We start from the raw sequence: 22,403 nt of genomic DNA, 5'->3' as shown, positions 1-22,403 counted from the left end.
TAGCAGACGCCCGTTCGCGTTACAACATTAACGCGACACTATTGATGTATTCGATAAGCCCTTAAGTTGTTGGAAATGCCAATTCTTGCTCTTATTCAGCACAAATTGGTTGAACTGTATCCGGCAACAAAATTCTGGTACTGCAACCACATCGTTACAGATGTACCAGACAAGTCGGAACAAAAAGACATTGTAGTGACCGAACATAACAGGGCGCACCGTGCAGCCCAGGAAAACATGAAACAAATTTTGCAAGACAATTTTTTCCCGAACATGGGAAAATTGACCACAGAAATTGCAGCCAATTAATTGCAAGATCTGCTCTGTCGCAAAATATGACAGGCATCCAAAAAAACATAAGTTGGGTACCACACCAGTACCAGCTTACGCAGGAGATCCATAGTTGACGTAAAGCCGGCCATTCAACAGTTAGTCAATTCTTTGCTAATGTTAAGACAATATATTGCGATAATGAAAGGTCGATAAACTCTGAAACAATAAGGTCCCTCCTATTAAATGAGTTTGAAATACAAATCGTCAACGCCCCACCCCTACACAGTACATCTGACGGTCAAGTGGAAAGATTCCTCAGCACGTTACTTGAGATCGCACGGTGCGACAAAATAACAGCTCAGGCTAGCGACACTATCGATATTTTACTCCTAGCAACAGTAAAGTATGACAGGTCAATCCATTCAGTGTTGAACAAAAATCCAATCGAAGCAGTTCATTAAAATACGGTAGAAGAGGGATTGCAAATTGCCAAAAAGATAAAAGATGATCAGAACAAACAAATGGAAGAGGAAAACAGAACTAGAATAGACAAAAAGTACCAACGGGGTGACAAAGTCTTGATAAAGTCAAACAAACGGCTTGGTAACAAACTTACTCCTTTGTACAAGGAAGGAATTATAAAGGGGAGCGAGGTCCATAAGGACAATTTATTTATTTATTTATTTACGTCAACTAACACAGCAGTCGACAAAAAAGCTTAAGCTAAAGATAGAAATTAAATGAAGAAGGTAGCTTAGATTTATACACATCTAAACATCCCCGACCCGGTGGAGGTGTTTTATTTGCACAAGGTGCCAGCTATGCCCCGATTCACAGCCAATGTGGTCGGGGATGAGTTGCAGCCAATCCAAGTCCAGAATATTTTCATTGGTTTCGCTGTAGATGATTAAAAAGTATAGCGCGAAGAGAAGTGACAGAAAGATGAGGAGAGATAAGGTGAAGGAAGATTAATAAGAAGAAGTCTATCAGAATAAGAAGGTAGGCGAAGACCCGCGTCCCAATTTAGACCGCGTAGCGCAAACTTAAGGAATTGCTTCTATACCGATTCAATACTACGCTGGTGAACATCATATTGCGGGTTCCACACTGGCGAGCAATATTCTAGGGTAGGGCGAACTAAGGAAGTGTATAAAACCTTTGTTTCATAGGGATCATCAAATTCTTTGGCCCAACGTTTAATGAAGCCAAAAAGTCTGCATGCTCTATTGACAATTGAAGAAATATGAACATTGAATAAAAGATTAGGGTCAAACATAACGCCTAAGTCTTTGAATGATGGTACACAATCTAACAGAACAGACTTAATAGAGTAATGAGCTAGGAGCGGAGACAAACGACTGAAAGTCATAAAAGAACACTTAGAGGCACTAAGGTGTAATTTATTAACGTTGCACCAATCACAGAACGCATCGAGATCTGATTGCAAGTACTCTTGGAAAGAAGGATCATTATAGGAATAACAAATCTTGACGTCATCCGTAAACATGAGCAAATCATTTGTAAACAATGTAAATAATAGTGGGCCCAGATGACTGCCTTGGGGTACACCCGACGTCACTCGAACAGTTTTAGATGTCGAGGAACGAAAAGACACCTTTTGGGTTCTGCCAATAAGATACGACTTTAACCAAGCCAATAGTTTTGGGGAAAAACCCATGATGTTAAGTTTCGCGAGAAGCATAGAATGATCAACGGTATCAAAAGCCTTACTAAAGTCAGTATAAATAACATCAGTTTGACACTTTTTACGGAAGCCATGGTGTACAAGGGTAGTCAACTCTAAAAGGTTGGTAAGCAACGAACGACCTTTCATGAAGCCATGGTGACAAGGAAAAATAGTGGATCTGGATAGATGTTGAAGGAAAGACGTAATAATTTTCTCAAACAGCTTAGGTATTGCCGAAAGTTTGGCAATGCCACGGTAGTTAGAAATATCCGATTTGCTACCCTTTTTTAAAAGCGGAATAATAAGGGACTCCTTCCAAATATCAGGAAAGCTACAAGTCTCACTCGATATAAAGAATAACCGAGCTAAAGGCTTAGATAGGGAAATCGAACACATTTTAAGGATGCAACTAGGTATATTATTAGGCCCGGGAACGAAGGAAGACGTCATAGATGACAAGCTAGAGATAATACAGTCTTCAGTAATACTAGGAAAAAACATACAATTTAAATGTGGGATTGAAAAGGGACAGGGTGTGGGATCCGAAACAGTAGTAGAATAAGTCGACTAAAAGAATTCAGCAAACAGATCTGCAATATCTGAATCATTATTAGCAGTCTGGTCGTTAAGTCTGAAGGTGGAAGGTAGTACATTAGAGCGTCTTTTGGAATTGACAAAGTTGTAAAATCTTTTGGGGTTCCTATAAAATTCAACCTTACAGCGAACGAGTTAATTGTTGTAGCATTGAGTATTTAAAAGACAAAATTGAGATTTGGCTATACAATAATTTGCATAGTCAAGTCGCGAACCAGTTTTTTTAAATCTTTTAAAATATCTCGATTTAATGTTACGAAGATTAGAGAGCCTTCGTGTGAACCAGACTGGCGAGCTGGAGACGGTAGAGACATTCACATAGGGAACGCATTTATCAATTAGAGAATTAAGAGCAGAGTAGAAAAACTTCACTGCACAATCTATATCGCAGCACTCAAATAGAAATGACCAATCAAAAGAGAAAATAAGGCTGTTAAGAAGATTGAAATTTGTTTGACGAAAACATCTACGACGAGAATTCGAGATGTTATTAAATGAATTTGTAACGGAATTGTAAGAAATAGTAACTTCAATGGTAGGGTGATAAGGATCTTCAGGTTTCACTGGTGGCTGTGTTCGTGATACAGCACTAAAATTGGGATCAGAGACAAAAACAAGATCAAGGATTCTTTTCTTTTTCTTTTTAAGGAAAGAATTCAACTGATATAAAGGACATTCAAGTAGGCTAGGCATGTTGAGATGAAGGAATTAAGAAAGATAGATTTTCATCAACAAGCCAAGAAATATTAGGCACTTGCCTAAAACTATAAGAAAATCACGATCTTAAAGACGACCAAAAATAGTTCGTAAAGCATCAGCATGGTGCACGTAGATCATGATATCAGAAGCTGGAGGAATATATGAACAAGAGATATATAGGCTAAACTTAGAACATGTAACTTCGACGCAAATAAACTCAACACCTAAGGGGAGATTAATCGGCACCACACTTGAAGACAGATTCGAGTTGACAGCAATGAGTACTCCACCGCCACGACGACCAACACGATCAAGCCTATAAGAAATAAAGTTATTAGAAAGAATTTCATTATCCAAAACAGAGTAAGCCAAATTTCAGAGAAAGCTAATATGTCACCCGAAAAGGTTTGGCTATCACAGAATAGGTGAGAGAGATTGGTAAAAAGTACTCTTACATTTTGATAATGAATGCAAAGACTAGACGTAATTAGTTTGTTGAAGCAGAAGATAAATTAGGAAGGTGGACAGGCAACGGACGAGAGCGCTTATTGGGCGCAAACTCGTGTACAACTAGGCCATCTGGCCAAAAATTAGGGTCAACCATAGCTGAGAAGTACTCATTTGGTACTATAATTTTAAAAGAGGAGATTTCGCGAGGCCTAGAAAACTTACACTTTTGAATTAAAACCTTAGCAGGGCAAATAGTACCAATGTAAGCTGCCACAGACGACTCAGAAGTATCTGGAGCAAGCCTAGAGATAAATAATTGTTTGCGATGAGGCACTACATTTAGTGGAGGCGGAGGAGCATTGGGATCCGCAAGTGATTGAGAGCCAGCATTATCCTGTGATTGATCAGAGTTCCCGTGAGGGATAGATTGAGGTACACCAGGGCTTGTAATGGGTACTTCAATCTGAAAAGAAGAGCATAAAGAGGGACAAGAAGATGTTGTAGGCGAAAGTAAAATGGGAGACGAAGTAATAGAAAGAGCTGGCGACTGCTTGCGAGGCAACTCAGGGGTACATTTCTTGTGCAATTTCTCAGAAGGGGGAACAAACTTGAATTGCGACAATAATTGAACGCTAGAGTCACACTCGTTAGACAGCTGTCTGGCCAGTTTGCTTAAAGAAAGAAACTTTAAACGAAGATCCCTATACATACGGCTAAAATCAAGCTGCTGGCTGGCACAGGATGGGCAAGTCCAGCGCATTAAGCCAAGCTCAGGCTTAGACACAGACAAACCAAAAAATTTGTCGTAGTCGCGGCCATTGAGGCCAGCACATTTTAAGTGAATAAGATTATCGCAGAGCCAACAAGATATTTCTCTATACTGATCATCAAAACGATCAGAATGCTTGCAAGAGCAAGAAACACAGGGCAAAAAAAATATATGTATATAAAAATATATAGAAAAATTGAAATACACAGCACAAAGACAATTATTGATTAAAAATCAATAATTACAAACATCCAAAATTTTTTGTTGAACTCTTTCGAACAAAGTTGCCTGTTTATGCCCAAACGGGCAACACAAGGGTTAAGGGAGGCGGGAGCTTTCACCTCGCGCCGCTCTCCCGATGATGCCCATCGCTCTCCACACAAAAGAACTCCCCACACTTCTCTCCAGGCGGGGCTTGGTGCCCTGCTCTTAATAAAGCTAGGTTTAGTGTAAAAACATACATGTGAATAAACGGAACGTACAGTGAAATTGCTTACACAAATTGATTGAAGGAAGAAATCCGATGAACAAATTCACTTAGCTGCCTATTTAGGAAATTCAACCCCCTACGGAAACATTGGTCCTTCGAGCCGGATACCAAGATCCTCTCGAACCTGTTGCATCGGTGGAATTTCATACATTTCAAGCTAAGTAATTTTTTCCAAATTATAGGTATATGAGTACATGTACATGCCTCCAACATCCGTACCCACACTCACATACATATAATTGTTTCCCTTGATTTTCCTAATCAAAGAAAAATTACTTTCGCGCAAATTTTCCTCAAAAGAAAAAAAAATTTTGGTCCCCAATTTTTTTCATACATACATATATATGTGTCCACTACATTAGGCGCCATATTTGTTCGCCCATTTCAAGATTTTTTTTTCTCGCACTTTGGCATATATAGGCCAAGTATATAAGGCGCCATATTTATTTGCCTATTTCCAATATATATTTTTTCGCAATTTCCAAAAAAATATATTAACACATATGTATGTATGCATTGAAACAAACCTACGAAACTCAAAGTGATCTCCTACATACATATATACCTATATATGTATATATGCAAGCAGAGTGTGTGAATGTGAGAAAAAAAAAAATACAAAATTTATCCAGTGCTAACTTAAATCCTACAATAAAAGTTTTTGTGCAAATACAGTCCACTCCTGGGAAAAGTGTGCGCGAAGTGGAAGGTGGTTCCAACGAAGAGAAAAAAAATTTTCAATACCAATTAATAAAGTGTAAACACCTAATTATTGGGTAAAAATGATAACGATTAATTTGTATTTTTCGGATTTAATCTTTGGTTTTCTGCGCAGAGACAACTTGCTCGTTGCGTCGCCGGAAGAGAAGAGAGACGCCGTCTCGCCACCTATCGAGGACTTATCGCTAACAATCGATACTTAGTACTAACAATCGATACTACAATACCGGTTTCGGTATATGCATGAGCATTTAACAGACTTTGTAAATAATTGGAATCTTACAACTCGGCCGTCCTGACGAGGAATCGACCTCGATTCCAATTGTTAACAACGAAGGGGGGTAAATAAGAATCTGGTGTCGCCTTTGTTTGGCTATCAGAAGTACAATCTTGATCAGGGGCAACCCATAGCTTTAATTTGGAGGCTTCTAGGACCCCATCATATGGTAGTTGGGTGATTTGGGAGCCCTCTACATCCCGGATAACATATCGGTCATTCGGAAGTTTTTTATGAACCACATACGGACCACGATACCGCCTGATAAGCTTTTTGTTTGTGCCTGCCGAAGTATCCACATTCTTAATAACTACGAAATCCCCCCTCCTCAAAACTAACGGCAGGGAGGTGATGCTTCGAATAATATTCCGAATTATATTCTTGGGACTTAACAATGTTACGGAAGGCTAATCTCCGGACGTCTACCTTTGAGGCATCAACCTCCTCCGTTCTCTCACCCAACCGTTCGGTTAGTTCATCTACTACCACACCTCGTTGTTCAACACCGAATAGAAGTACGGAAGCGGCAAATTTGGTTGTGGAGTGGACAGAGTTATTCAATGCAAACTCTATGTTCGGCAGTTGTTGGACCCAATCTGCGTGGTCCACAGGTTCCGTCAGTTTACCCAACATGGGGCCCAACACACGGTTAACCCGCTCGACTTGGCCGTTGGCCCGGGGTGAGGCAGTGGCATTCAGCACATGAATTATATTATTGGCCTTCAGAAATTCTTCAAACTCGGAGGAAGTAAAGCAGGTACCTCGATCGCTGATGATTCGGCGGGGTCTACTGTAATTACTCAGTATTACGAAATACTGAGATTCTAATGTCTGGCATACTTCACGTGAATTAGTCGTGGCGGCAGGGTACAGCTTCACAAATTTGGTGAAAGCGTCAATGACAACCAGAAGATACTTCTTCTTAGAACGTATGGACGGAAGGGGGCCCAAATGGTCAATATGGACGGTATCAAACGGAAGGGGCACTTTCGGAATACTATGTAGCGTGACACGGTGGTTAACATTAGACTTCATACACGGGAACCAGTAATGCTTCTTGATCTGTGCACAACATTTCTCCGTGGCCATATGGCCAAGCTTCTCGTGCACTACTCGTATGACATGATTTATCATTTCGGAAGGGACATAAAGTTGGGGTACACTCGTCGAGGACAGGCGGTACACTACTCCATCTCGCAGTTCGAAATCCATTATCTCATATTTCTCTAACTCATCTCGGAGTTTGACAATCTCAGGGTCCCGGTTCTGGGTTAACTGCAGTTGGAAGTCGAGGTTTATATCGTCAACGTAGGCGGCAGTTTCTATTCTGCTTAGCGCATCAGCATGGGGCATACCAACTCCCGAGCGGTGTACAATCGTGTAGTTATAGTTTTCCAACAGCAGGGCCCAGCGAGCAATCTTGGCGGAACAATCGGTCACGATTTTGAACGGGATGAACTTAAGGTATGTCTCAAAACGTTTTAAGGAATACACGATAGCTAACGTCTCTAGCTCATAACTGTGTAGTTTCGATTCAGCGCCGGAGGCCATCTTAGAGAACTAGGACACTGGGTGTAATTTATCGTCTGTTTGTTTCTGGAGGAGCACTGCTCCGAAACCAATTGAACTAGCATCGCAGTGTAACTCTGTTTCAAACTTCGGGTTGTAAATAGATAACACGGGGGATTCGATCAATTTCAACTTCAGTGTTCGGAAAGCTTCAAGGCATTCCTCGGAGAAGACATAAGGGGTATCTTTTCTTAACAATCGGGACAGCGGACACGCAATCTTAGCGAAACCTGATACAAATCGGCGGAAGTATGAGAATAGGCCTAGGCAACGCTCTAATTCCTTGCTATCCCTTGGAATGGGCAAATCCCGTATCGCCTGAATATGAGCTGGTTTAGGCGTGATACCGGCGGAATTGGCTAAGTAGCCCATGTACTCTAGTTCCCTATACGCAAAACGGCATTTAGTCAGCTTCAGGCATAGCCCGTTCACTCTTAACACATACAATATTTCCTTCAGAATCTCAAGGTGGGTTTCAAAGTCATGCGACGCGACTAGAATGTCGTCCATAGGGGGTGTCGTTCCGAAGGGCATGAGTACATATTTAAACTGGCCATCAGGGGTTACAAAGGCAGTATATTTGATTGAGTCTGGGTGCATTTTCACATGGTGGAAACCGTTCTTCAAGTCCAAGATAGTGAAGAATGATTTGCCACCCAGATGTTCAATGCAATCATCTAACAGAGGAATCGGAAAATGATCTCGAACTGTAATTTTGTTCAACGGGCGGTAATCTACACACTTTCTTAGGGTGTTGTCCTTTTTGCGTACAGGGACAATCGCGGCAGCGTAAGGGGAACTACTGTGGCGAATAATGCCAGCTTTCAAGAGATCGTCACAAATCTCACGCACCTCGATGCGTTCGTGGTGCGACAGACGGCGGGGGCGGCAGAAAATCGGAGTTTGGCTAGTCAATTCTATTTTCATCTCATAGTTCATGGGCTTGATTAAATCTGGATCAACTTGTACATACGAAGTGGAAATAATAGACTTAAGGGCTGCGGTTCGCTCTTCCCGTAACGTGGGCTCTATATCAAAGTCTAACTCACTGACAGCAGGGAGCTCAATGGCATTTATCGCCATAAGTGCATCGTTCAGTGTTTCCGAAGGTACAGCAGAAGTTTTCGGAAGGGGAGAATCAGACAACAATTCGGCAGATACAATCTCACTCTCTCTTCCCTAAATATGTCAAAGGACTTCAGAACAGCAGTAAGTTTTGGATTTATACATTCAGTCGGTTTATTCATGAGTATCAACGATTCTTTTTCATATTTCAGTTCTTTCAGTTTACAGAGTCTAATATTAATTTTATACAGAAGATCTCTACCTATAATCATCGGCAGTTCGGTTGCTTGGTTCGTCAGGACTTCAAACGTATGTATTGTCTGTGTGTTGCAGAGGCGAACCCTACACTGGACTTGGCCTAAGGACAGAAGTTGGCTATTTCCTAAACCACGGCAGTTCAATGTACGGGGGCTAAGACGGCAGTTGGAGGAGACTTCAGATTGACGGATAAAACTCTTTGGACTGCCCGAATCAAGGAGAGAAAACATATCTATAAATTTCCTATCTTGCACTTCATCACAAACAACAGCAACACTCACCAGTTGTAAATGGTCTAGTCGATTTCCTGCTTCATCAGCGGCGGCGGCAGCAGTGATATTGGTGGCATTTCCAATTCGAGACGGGCAGTTTTTGTAGCTGTGGGCCACTTTGTCACACTTGAAACATGAATTCGGAGGTCTCATTGGTTTCGGGCATTGACTCTTGTAATGCCCCCATCCTGAGCAGTTGAAACATCTGGTCTCACTCGTGACGGTGCCTGACGATTTGTTACCAGGCGCCACGGCAGTTGTTGTTGGCTGCGCCTTCAAGCTATTGCTTTGTCAGGAGGCAGCGGCCTGCATACGGAGGCGCTCGTAGCGTTCCAGTAGGGGCTTTAGTTCAGCCACCGTCCGAGCTGAGTACAGCATGCCGACTCGAGTAGAGTTGTCCCGCAATCCATCAATGATTAGGTCGACCAGCTCGTTCTCCGGAATCGGAGCATTCATGGCAATCTCCTGCATCTCGATTGCGAATCTTAAACATCCCTCGCCTGCCTTGATGCGCCGGCCACGCAGAGCGTGGTACACTTCCTCGATGCTACACGAGCGTCCAAATTCTCGCAAGAGGATTGCCTTCAATTCTTCGTAAGTGTGCACCGATACCGTGCGCAGCAGCACCGCCGCCGTACCTTCCAGCATACGACGGCATGCGACCAAACGTAGGCGGTCGTGCAACTGCAGAATTTCAAATGCGTCTTCCAGATCGTTCAGCCATTTCTTCACATCGTATGCGGTATCCGCTGAAAATCGAGCCACCATGCTCTCAATGACACTCACGTCACTGACTTGTTGCCTCGGTGCTTGGAATTCGTCAATCCCCTGCTGCAGTTTGAGGATTTGATGCTGTAGCTGTAGCAACTCATGTTGTCTCTGCAGCGTCACCAGTTGCTCATCCAGGCTTGGGGATGCGGAAGTGGCCGGTGTGATGGCGGCCGCGGCAGTCGATACGGAGGGCACTAAAGCGGGCATCTCTTCCCATGGGTCCGCGTCGGGACCAGTGACGGGGGCGGCGAGCGAGGCCGCATCCCGCATGGCAGACATATAGTCGGCGGGCACAGCATCCGCAGGTACAGTGGATGTGGCAGCGGCGGCAGGTACCGTAATGGATGCGCCGGCAGCGGCGGCGGGTACAGCAGTGGCAGCGGGTGCAGCAGCGGCAGCGGTGGTGGGTACAGCAGTGGTAGCGGGTACAGCAGTGGCAGCGGGTGCAGAGGCGGCAGCGGGTGCAGCGGCGGCGGGTACAGCAGTGGCAGCGGGTGCAGCGGCGGCAGTCTGCAGAGGTGGCCTGTAAGCGGCGGACACCGCAGCGGTGGGTACAGCAGGGGCGGGTGCGGCGGCAGCGGTGACAGCGGGGCGAATATAGCCGCAGCGGGGCCGGCAGGGGCGAGTATGGCGGCAGTTGGCCCAGCAGGGGCAAGCATGTCAGCAGTTGGCCCAGCATGAGCGAGTATGGCAGCAGTTGGCCCAGCAGGGGCGGATGCGGCAGGAGCGGGCGCAGCAGGGGCGAGTGTGGCAGCGGTTGGCCCAGCAGGGGTGAGTGTGACGGCAGTTGGCCCAGCAGGGGCGAGTGTGGCAGCGGTTGGCCCAGCAGGGGCGGTTGCGGCAGCGGCGGCGGCGAATGTGGCATCAGTTAGCCCAGCAGGGGCTCGTATAGCAGCAGTTCGCCCGGCGGGGGCGAGCATGTCAGCAGTTGGCCCGGCAGGGGCGAATATGTCAGCAGTTGGCCCAACATGGGCGAGTATGGCAGCCTTTGGCCCAGCAGGGGCGGTTGCGGCAGCGGCGGGCCCGGCAGGAGCGAGTGTGGCGGCAGTTGGCCCAGCAGCGGCGGGCCCGGCAGGGGCGAGTATGTCAGCAGTTGGCACAGCGGCTCTCGGTACTGCAGCGGCAGGCGCAGCAGCGGCGGCTCCAGTGGCCGCCGGTACTGCAGCGGTAGTCACAGCAGTGGGTGCACCAGCAGCGGTGGGTGTGGAGGCGGCCGTCCTAGATGTGAAACGTGTGGCGTGCCGTGTCCCGAAATATGTATCCTTTCGGGTGGTCATCCCACTTCTGAGTTGTAAACACCTAATTATTGGGTAAAAATGATAACGATTAATTTGTATTTTTCGGATTTAATCTTTGGTTTTCTGCGCAGAGACAACTTGCTCGTTGCGTCGCCGGAAGAGAAGAGAGACGCCGTCTGCCACCTATCGAGGACTTATCGCTAACAATCGATACTCAGTACTAACAATCGATACTACAATACCGGTTTCGGTATATGCATGAGCATTTAACAGACTTTGTAAATAATTGGAATCTTACAAAAGATTTTTTAAGCAAAAAAAAAAAAAAGAAGAAAGTGAACCACAGAGACAACTTGCTAGTTGCGTCGCCGGAAGAGAAGAGAGACGCCGTCTGCCACCTATCGAGGACTTATCGCTAACAATCGATACTCAGTACTAACAATCGATACTACAATACCGGTTTCGGTATATGCATGAGCATTTAACAGACTTTGTAAATAATTGGAATCTTACAAAAGATTTTTTAAGCAAAAAAAAAAAAAAGGAGAAAGTGAACCACCCTTTCAACTATAAAGGCCACACTTAGACATTTCTTGTGTCCCGCGACACCCTATAAAGTTGGGGCATATCAGTTAGACACATCAAAAAAAAAAAAAAACCAAAATAAAATTTTAAATTATTAAATTTTATAAAGAAATCCGATCCATTCACACCTCTGCATATTGCCATTCCATACTTTCATATTTAAAAAAAAAAAAATTTAAATACATACATATATATGTACTCCAACATTTTACATATTGATAGACATACATACATATACATATATACATATTTTTCCATACATGAAATTTCCATATTGATACACATACATATACATATATATACATATTTTTCCATACATAAAATTTTACATATTAATATCCATACATACACACATAAATTCCACAAAAATTCTTAATTTTTTTCGCACACAAATATATTTTTCCATTCCCGCGAACAAAATCCCGCTACCCCTTGCAGCCTATATACATACGTGCATACATAAGTCCCGCTTAACTGCAGTATACCAGCACAGCTGCAAGCTCATGTGCCAAAGACCGGCACAAAACAAACGACCAAAAGTAGCTGTGCTGTATACCCTAGGTTGGCAGGCACTTTGTGGGGTATATATGTTGAAGGGTCACGTTGAGGGAAAGATCGAATAATATTTAATTATTAAAAATTTGTGTTTCCACGCATTTCAAGTCGTATCTTTGGAGTTAGATTTCAATTCCAAAGTGTTTCCACGCATTTCAAGTCGTATCTTTGGAGTTAGATTTCAATTCCAAAGTGTTTCCACGCGTTTCAAGTCGTATCTTTGGGTATATTTCAATTCAAAAGTGTTTCCACGCATTTCAAGTCGTATCTATGGAGTTATATTTCAATTCCAAAGTGTTTCCACGCGTTTCATGTTGTATGTTTGGTTATAAATTTGATTTCCAAGGTGTTCCAAGTGTCCCAAGTCGTATCATTGGGTTTTATATTGCGATTCCAAGACGTTCCAAGCCGTTCTTAGGGTTTTTTGGCAGTGTTCCAAGTCATCCCAAACGTACCAGCTCGTTTTCTAGTTTTTTTTTTTTATCTATTTCAAGGCGTTTCAAATCCGTTTTTTGAGTGGTTGGGTAGTGTTCCAATTTCTCCCAAGCGTACCATTCTGTTTTTTCGGTAATTTTCAAGCCGTGCCAAACCAGCTCACTACTTTTTAACCGCCATTCTCTGGGGTTATGAGCACGAGCCCGTCAAAAGACGAGAAAGAAGCTGAGAACACTGCGGCCACGAGCAAATCTTCAATTGCTGCTCCTGGTCAGCGCCAGAGGAGTACCAGCCCTACTACTCCTCCGTCCCGAGCATTTCAAACCCTCTCTAGCTCATTAGCTCTCACGTCCGCACCACCAAGCACGACCTTTCAGCAAGCCACGTCAGAGCCACGACGAGCAAGCCTAAAAGAGGTCAAATCATTGGTACCACTTCCACAGATTTTGGTAACCGCCCCAAGAGTCACTCGGTCCGAAACCAAAAGGGTTTTAGTTGCTTCCACCATGGCTTTGAAGAAGTTTGTCTCCATTAGCGATAAACTAATTCAGTTTGAAGTCGACAACCACGTCACTTCACTGTCCGAGGTCAGCGTATTTACGCTTCAAGTCCGTCGTGATCGAGTTCAAGCGTTGTGGGAGAAGGTCGAGCAGGAGTATGAGAAATGCGAGGCACTCCCAGATAGTAAAGACGATAACACTGAAGATTTAGCCATCCAAGCTAAATATGACAAATGCTATTAGGTGTACGAGCGATGCACGGCTCGATTAAATGAGCTTATCCACGAAGCGTCTGCTCCTACTCCTCCGAACCGTCATGGGCCTACCTCTGCACCAGCAGAACGTGGTTGTCGATTGCCACCAATTGACACAAAAGTCTTTACGGGAGATTACTTAAAACGGCCTACGTTCCGTGACTTGTTCACAGCCATCTACATAAGCGATTCGCGAATTTTGTGAAAAGGTTTTTTTTTCATTTGTTTTTAACTTCTAAAATATTAATTTTTTAAAAACTTTTTTTAACAAAGTTTGATATAATTGAAGGGACTACAAATGTTTACATTTTGCCCCTATATGCGATCGCTAGCGGCGAGGCCTTCTGCTCAACTTTCTATACAATATCTGCATATTATATGTATGAACAACAATATTACAAAAACTTTCGCAAACATTTTTTTTATGAAACCATCGTGATCACTTAAAAAACTAATAATGCAGGACCAAATCGCAGGACCAAATCGCAGGACCCGAAATAGAGTGAAACCATCGAGTTTTGCCATGCCCATTTTTTCGAATATCACAGTTTAATTAGAAACAACCAATAGTGAATATTCCATTATTATACATGACAAAAGTACAATGTGGTCGGTTTCTATGTTGCTCCAAAATGTTGGTACCTTTTCTCCACAAAGAGGTTGCATCAAGAAATAAAAAAAGAGCTATGAGCACAGTGTTTGAAAACATCCGAAACAGCATTTTTGAGAAACTTATTATAACTCACTATTTTCTTCATACACTTTTTCAAACTAGCACTAAGAGTTAGTTTAATATTAAATGCTCTTGATTTTTTTTTGTGTGGGGACTTGGGCAGCCGTTCGGTTACACGCATTAGAGGTACCGAACGTGTTCGTCCCCCGGAGGATATGCCGGGCCCTGACATACACATTCACTGTCTCTCTCACAAAATCGGCAAGCGTTAAATTTTCTTACGTTACGGTTTGACCCGTCTCGTTCCCTGCTCATAACACGCGATAAGGAACTTCGTTTCAAAAACCTTGGCGGGCAGAATAAATAAAAAATAAACTTTTTTTACATAGAGTTTGCTTTATGCGCATATGTATACCATTTTGTAACTTGATACAAGAGGAAAATTTAATTTAAAGTGCTTTTCTTAGGTAAAAAAAAAAGGTCTCGTGTATTTTTCTTAATCGAAATATATGTGAAAATAAAGTAGAATGTATGTATTTAAAATTAGTCACAATGCTCCAACAAAGCTCTATAATTACTATTTACGCAGGCCGATATGATTTGAATATTTTAATTTGTGACGTGCTCCTAACTAATTTGTTTATGGTGATTCCGAACGTGAACTCGGTTTTACCAAAATTTGCTTTAGAAAGTAATGTAAAATTTTTTTGTCCTTTTTTAACAGATTTTAGAATATCTTGATTTAATTTGAATACATCAACGCTCTCGAGGAAGACGGAGGTGTTTTTTTTTTTTAAACTCTCGCGTTTTCAACAGATCTTTACAACTTTTATTTTGTTCTATCAGCATCACGATCCCAATTTAATTTAAATGAATTAAATATAACTCGCACCGTACTTCTTGTTGCGTTTTTGTGTGTTTGTGTATTGACAACTTTAATTTCTTTTTATCTCTTCACACTAAAAAAACACTGAAACAAGAACTTAAATAAATTGCAAGGCAACAATAATAAGCGTTGCTTGTGATTTAGAAGTGAAAAAATGAAATTAAGAAGGGAGAGAGAGAAAAGAAAGTTTCTAACGCAACGCCCATTGTTGTTGTTCTTGTTCCAATTTATTTAAGTTCTAGTTTCAGTGTTTTTTTAGTGTGAATTCTAGCTCTCGCGCTAGTACCAACCCTTCACTTTTGCGACTAGTACTCTGGTTCTCGACTCAGGTTCCATTGAGTTTTTGGTCGTGGGCAAACTGAATTTTCACTTATTGGTCTTAAGATTCGACTGGAAGATGATCTTTTAATGGTTGTTTGGAATGTAAATTTTTTGTAGCATTTGAAATTCGAAGGAAATTCTTTGGTTGCCTTTCAGTTATCATCGATTGATTCTGTAGGCTGTACCAAAGCCAACCTGTATACATATATGTATGTATGTATGTTTATGTACTTATGTTTTAATTTTTTTTTTTTTTTTTGTGCTGTTGTAACGATTATCCGCGATTGATTCCGTTCCGTTGTGTATGATCTACCACTACATATGTACTTATGTTTTATTTATTTATTTATTTTTTTTTTTGTGCTGTTGTAACGATTATTCGCGATTGATTCAGTTCCGTTGTGTATAATCTACCACTGTATTTATGTTTTAATTTTTTTTTTTGTTTTTTTGTGCTGTTGTAACGATTATCCGCGATTGATTCCGTTCCGTTGTGTATGATCTACCACTACATATGTACTTATGTTTTATTTATTTATTTTTTTTTTTTTGTGCTGTTGTAACGATTTTTCGCGATTGATTCCGTTCCGTTGTGTATGATCTACCACTGTACTTATGTTTTAATTTTTTTTTTTGGTATGCAGGCTAGCTTTATAGACGCGCAGATATTGGCTATTTAAAAATTTTACCACGCCCACTTCCGCCCCCGCAAATTAAACAAAACAGATTTTATCAGAAACTAACAAAGCTAAAGTCATTAAATTTAGTATATATACTGACTTAGTATGCGCGCAGAGTATACATTTTCTCATATTTTGCCACGTCCACTTCCCAAAATATGCATATGAACGTATTTTACTACGCGGTCCATAATGGCAGAATTGGCCGTTGGGGCTAGTGGTGGCGCAAGAGTGCTCGTGTGTTTGTAGAGTGAGCGAGCATGTAAAAATTATTTAATAGACATACATTTGGTTTTCGAAATTTGAAATATTTGTTTCACCTGGTATATGGTATACCCAAGTCGGCGAGTCCACTTCATTTTTTTTGTAATGTTATTTTTTTCAAAACAGCATGCGTACAGTGGCGGACGCGAATTTTTTTTGTTTTTGATTTTCTCGGCACCTAACAAACTTTATGGAATCATTTTTTCTGTAATTTGTTGGTTTTTTATGTATGTATTTCGAGGATTTTTAAAAATAAAAATGAAGTAGGTCGTCCCGCCGACTTCGAAATACCATGAACCAAGTGAAAAAAATTAAAATTTTTGAAAACCGAATGTATGTACATAAGTCTATTAAATTTTGTTTTACATGCGTCATAGCATTTACTATATTGCTAACAATTACAAACACGAAGGCACTCTAGCGCCACTACTCCACCCTTCTGAACCTCATAGTAAAACACGTTCATACTTATATTTTGCATGTTACTTGTCCGATTTATTATAATTATGCGCAGTGTGCATTGCATTGCATTGCAAACTGAACATGAAATGGCAATTTTAAATAATTACACACAAGTTAACTTCCTCTTATTTGAGGAGGTCACCTTGCCGTAGCAAGGATTTGGTTTCCGTCCCCCAACTGCACGCACACCACCCAATAATCAAGACTTTGGTCTTATCTCACGTTATAATAGTTTATTTTCTCTATTTATCTCTTTCGGGTGTTCTCCACCCAGCCACCTCCGGCTTCGGCCTCCAGGCCCGTTCCAAACTCCTCCTGCTCGCGCTGCTGCTGGCGCTGCTGCTGGCGCTGCTGCTGGCGTTGCTGCTGCTGTGTTCTTAAATGGTATTGTTTATTATTTACTAGGTTTGTGAAGAGTGCCAATTATTTTGAAAAGAGAGTGATTTCGAATAATTTTTTAATCACGACATACCCAAAGAAAACCGTAGAAAAAACAGCAACAATGAAAAATTAATAGTATTAAGGCCAAATGTGCGAATTATGAACGCTTACAGTTAGATTTAAGGTGTGCCTTGTGAATGAGTTTACCAGAGTTAGTCCGAACTGTTACTTTTATATTTTCCTGTACTTCTTCTTTACTGTATAACTTCATTTCCTTACCCTTGATCTACTTATTTTTAACAAAGACCGTTTCCCCTTCGGCGTACTGAATGGGTTTTTTTTTAACTTGTCTATTAATGGCAAGTTCTTGTCGACGTTCGATCAGCCTCCTGATGTCCTCAAATGTTTCGCGTTTGAAATTTGTTAGCCCTTGATAATTTATTCGGGAAACCCTATCAAGGAAAATGTCAACCGGTTTTCGTTTCGTCACTGAGTGGACCGAGTTATTATACCTATCAACTGACATAGGCACGAGTTCAGTTACCTTAAGTAACGGAAACTCTATTTTAAAACACCTGTAGATTTCTAAGAATGTTGAATGAAATCTTCCGACTTGACCGTTTACTTCGCTTCGCTGCGTTGGGATGTGGTATACCTCTATTTCCAATGATCTTAGGTAATTATGAACTGTTGGACAAAGGAGGCCACGCTCATTGTCCATCACCAAAATTTTAGGTGCCTTGAAATAGTGAAGCACTTCTGCTAATTTTTCACGTAGTTTGAGAGCCGATTAAGATTCTAGAGGGAAAAGCTTGGCGAATTTGGAAAATTTGTATATACAGCTTTTCCAACATGAAGACGTCCACGTGTAGAATTTCGCACGGATAGTTCGGTACAGGGGTTGGCTGTAGAAGGGGCTTATTAGGGTGTCTGTCATATTTGTGTGCCTTGCAGATCTGACAAGTTGTTTGCCATTTTTGGGAAATAACATCGTTCTAACATCTGACGTCTGACCTCTTCGGGATTTCTATGGGCTCTGCGATGTTCGTTATCAATTGCTTCGAGAATCTCGTCTTCTCCTACTAAATCAGTTACCAGTCTCTGTGTGATCCTAAGCTTGTAGGCCTTAAAGAAATCTGGGTAACATGATTGTAGGAGCTGTAAATAACTTTTAGGTATTTTTATTCTATTAATTACATATGGAATGATGTAAGTCTTTAGCAAACTAGTTATCTCTGAAGTGGTCAATGTTTTTAATGGGACTAGGTGACGCTTTAACCCGGGGTGTGGGTTAATACAAGAATAGACAGATCGCGATGGTTCGAAAATAATCTGGTTTCTATAAACGTTTATTGGGACCTCCATATGGGGAATAAGGTCAGAAGCGTCTTGTTGTCCACTGTGCATTGTTGCCATCCGCAACCACGTTTGCCTTGCCCGGTTTATAGATCAGCTCATGATTATATTCCTTAATTTTCGCCTTCCAACGTTTCAACTTTGCATTGAAGTTCCTATTGTTCATGGCATACGTAAGCGGCTGGTGGTCCGTATAGATTTTTATGCAGCCAGCCCCATATAGAAACGTTCGTAGGTTGTCCAGAGCCCAAACAATGGCTAACATCTCTTTTTCAATGGTGGCGTAACTTTCTTCAGTTTTGTCAAGCGATCTTGAGATGTATGCTATAGGACGATCTTCTCCTGAGCTAACTTGGGACAACACGGCGCCGAGAGCAAAGTCCGACGCATCGGTAGTAAGATGAAAAGGTTTTGTAAAATCTGGAAAAGCTAAAACCTCCGATGAACAAAGAAGGATCTTAAGGTCATTAAACGCTTCTAGTTCCAGTGGACTAAGCTCAATGAAAACTTTCTTGGATTGTGAGGCCTTGATTTGTGCGTTTTTTCCTCTGGTGAGAATTGTTAGGGGCTTGGCAATTTTCGCATAATCTTTGATGAATCTTCTGTAATATGATGTCATGCCTAAAAAGGATTCGAGCTGTTTCAGATTGGTGGGAGGCGGTATTTTTAACATTCCCTCTACTTTTTTCCTATCTACATTAATCCCTTCGAAGTACAATTTCTAAGAGGCAATTTCTTCACTCACCCGTTATTTAATTATCGTATGTTAATGTTGTAAGTATTTCTTCTTTCTCCAAGTATAATAGTGTAGTTTGCAGTTCCTCCTTTTTTCAAAGACTCCAAATTCTCCAAAGAACGATGGTGCTATGTGAAAAGATGAAAAGTGGAATAAGTGTTTGGATGTACAAATTTTTGTGGTTAATGTATTTAATTCCCTATATATATGTTATTTTCTTTTTCATATTGTGTTTCTTTCTTTCTTTTTTTTTTATTTGTTAATACACAATTTTATTTGCTTTTTGTTTTCAATTTTTTAATATTTTCGTTTTTAATTGTCGCAAGTCTGTCTATCGTGATGCCCCCCTATGTCGGTTGTGGGAGATCTCCATTACCCCTTTTAGTCCTAACAAGGACCTACTTAGGTGGAGGTGACTCCACATCCTCATTTGGGAGGATACCTTCGGTGGGAAGCACCACTGGTGGCCAATACCTGCGCATTTTTTATTTTATTCTATTTTTCATAAGCTTGCCACATGCGGTGGATTTGACACTCATTAATATTTTCGTAGGTGACCGCCAACCGCAACGTTCACGAGTGCCCGTCAATTACTGAACGTATGTTATTCCCTTTTTCTTTTTTTTTTTATAATTTTTTTTCATTTGTGTCGCCAATGGGAATGTAAAATTCGACTTCCAAATTTAAATTTGAGTTCCAACCACTTTAATTTTCAGCGGATATTCTTTATTTTTATATCATGCACTGATGGAGATTTGAACTTAAACTTTATTTTTATTTTTTTGATTATTTTATGAATTTCTTACCTATGCCATTCACCGACAGGTTTTTTAACCCCGGTTACACAAAACAAAAATTGACTTATTTATTTGTCAGAGAATTTATTTATCCTTGGCAAGGTGATATGAAAAATAAACCACGACTTGTCTGTTTGACAGATTCAGGGATAGTGATCTTAAAACGAAAATTGTACATCAAATCAAGGGCTGATCTGCGTTTCTTTTATTTCACAGGAATTTAAACTGCTTCGCGACGGTCGCAGATTAACTAGAATAATTGTGTTTGCTACACTCACACGCATAATAATAGAAATATTTGATCTGCGCTATTTTTATTTCCAAGGAACTTTGGCACACGCAGAGCAATTGAAACAATTGATTTGCGCTGCTTTTATTTCATAGGAATTTTAGGTGCGTAGCGGCAGTCGCAGAGCAACAAGAAATGTTGCGTTTGTCAAGGTTCCAAGGAACCTTGCGTTTGTCAAGGACGGTCCCTGCTCGGGCGCCAGTTAACTTCCTCTTATTTGAGGAGTTCACCTTGCCGTAGCAAGGATTTGGTTTCCGTCCCCCAACGGCACGCACACCACCCAATAATCAAGACTTTGTTAAGATCTCACGTTATAATAGTTTATTTCCTCTATTCATCTTTTTGGGTGTTCTCAACCCAGCCACCTCCGGCTTCGGCCTACAGGCCCGTTCTGCTGATGCTGCTGCTGCTGCTGATGCCGCTGCGGCTGATGCTGCTGCAGCCGCTAATGCTGCTGTATGGTGTTAACTTACAAATATGTATACAGGTTGGCTTTGTTACAGCCTACAGAATCAATCGATGATAACTAAAAGGCGACCAAAGAATTTCCTTCGAATTTCACAATTCGACAGCATCGTTCAAATGCTACAAATCGACAAAATTGCAAAGCATGTCAAAAAGATTTACATTCCAAACAACAATAAAAAGATCATCTTCCAGGCGAATCTCAAGACCAATAAGTGAAAATTCAGTTTGCCCACCCACCAAAAACTCCATTGAGTTCCATTGAACCTTCCCACCACTATATCGTCTACAAACGGGACGCCTACAGCACGCAACACGTCCAACATTTCAACATTTTTAAATTCAGCTGACATCCTGGCTTTCATCAAAGAGCTACTTTTTAGGGAACCTCTAATCAACTGCAAGATTTCATCGTAAATGTGGAAGACTAATGACAACGACGCACAGTGGGGCCCCTTTTCATTTTACATTGCAAAAATCATAGCTTCTAAACCGATAAAGCGATTTTAAAAATTTAGAAAGCTGATAAAGAATACCTCAAGCTTCAAAATAAATATTTGCCAAGTTTGATGGTGCTGTAATATTCAAAGTAAAAGTCGGAAAATACTTCCAAGCATGTTTTTTGTTTAAAAAAGGGACTGAACTTATGTTTTTTCAATCACAAAACGGAATTTTTCATTGTTTTAAACAACTATTTATTATTTTTTTTAATGTTTTAATTTTATTTTCTAACATAAATTAAAAACTTAGGGACAAGTCAGTGTGTAGCTCCACTTCACAGTGTGCGGACGTGTAAAAATAAGTAGGTATTTCTTGTTGTTAAAATATGTTATGTTAAAGTTAATCACAATTAAATGTTTTTATAGTTGCCCTGAAGACGACCACCAATGAGTGGTCGAAATATATCGGAAAAGAACAACACAAAATATTGTTATTTTGTTTTATTCAGCCAAAAAATTTGACCTCGAGCCGGCAAAACATACATCTAACAATAAAAGGTCGCAAAAAATCAACAATTAACTTGAACGCAAGTCACGCCGAAAGCATGTTCCAACACCATGGCTTATGCAGAAATTAAGTCCAACTATATCAAATATAAGACGGTGATTAACAAGTACCAATCAACAATAAAAAAATCAGTAAAACTTAATTCTAGCATAAAATTTCTCTTAAAATGTAGGAAATCAAAATTAGTCCCAAAATTTATTAGCAATAACTCAAAATACAATAGGATTTTTACAAAAGATACTGACGCATATTCGGACATTAATAAAATATAAGAAAGACATACTCATAATTTTCACACAAAGATATTAAGCTTATTAATAAAACATAAACATAACATACTAGCCAGACAAAACAAAGAGAAGGAAAAAGCAACAAAAAAGTTACAAGTACAGCTGGACGAAAATGATTTTAAAACATTCATGGAGAGGGAGAGCACGATAGCCGAAAAATTATCAAGAACTTTGAAGAGACATCGCGGATCCAAACATGAGAGACTACGAAAACAACGGAACAGCGTTCTCTTGAACAAGAACAACAACAACACAAACGATTGGTTTGTAAATAAGACGAATATAGAATTTCCGACCGACGTAAAAGCGTTACTGGCGAAAGGCCCTAAGTTCG

At 41.0% G+C, this 22,403-nt stretch overlaps 1 long non-coding RNA gene across 1 annotated transcript in view; it reads left to right on the top strand.

Annotated features, from left to right (window-relative positions):
* Positions 1-21,803, top strand: part of LOC137574769 (uncharacterized) — a 38,171-nt gene extending 16,368 nt beyond the window's left edge. Inside the window, exons 2-3 of the long non-coding RNA XR_011032049.1 lie at positions 21,522-21,573; positions 21,638-21,803. This is a non-coding gene — a long non-coding RNA (uncharacterized lncRNA). The remainder of the gene's footprint in view (positions 1-21,521; positions 21,574-21,637) is intronic.
* The last annotated feature ends 600 nt before the right edge of the window (positions 21,804-22,403 follow it).

Source organism: Drosophila tropicalis, unplaced genomic scaffold (assembly GCF_018151085.1).
Source record: "Drosophila tropicalis isolate 14030-0801.00 unplaced genomic scaffold, ASM1815108v1 contig_1002, whole genome shotgun sequence".
Classification (NCBI taxonomy): Eukaryota; Metazoa; Arthropoda; class Insecta; order Diptera; family Drosophilidae; genus Drosophila; species Drosophila tropicalis.
This window is presented reverse-complemented; position numbering and strand designations above follow the sequence as displayed.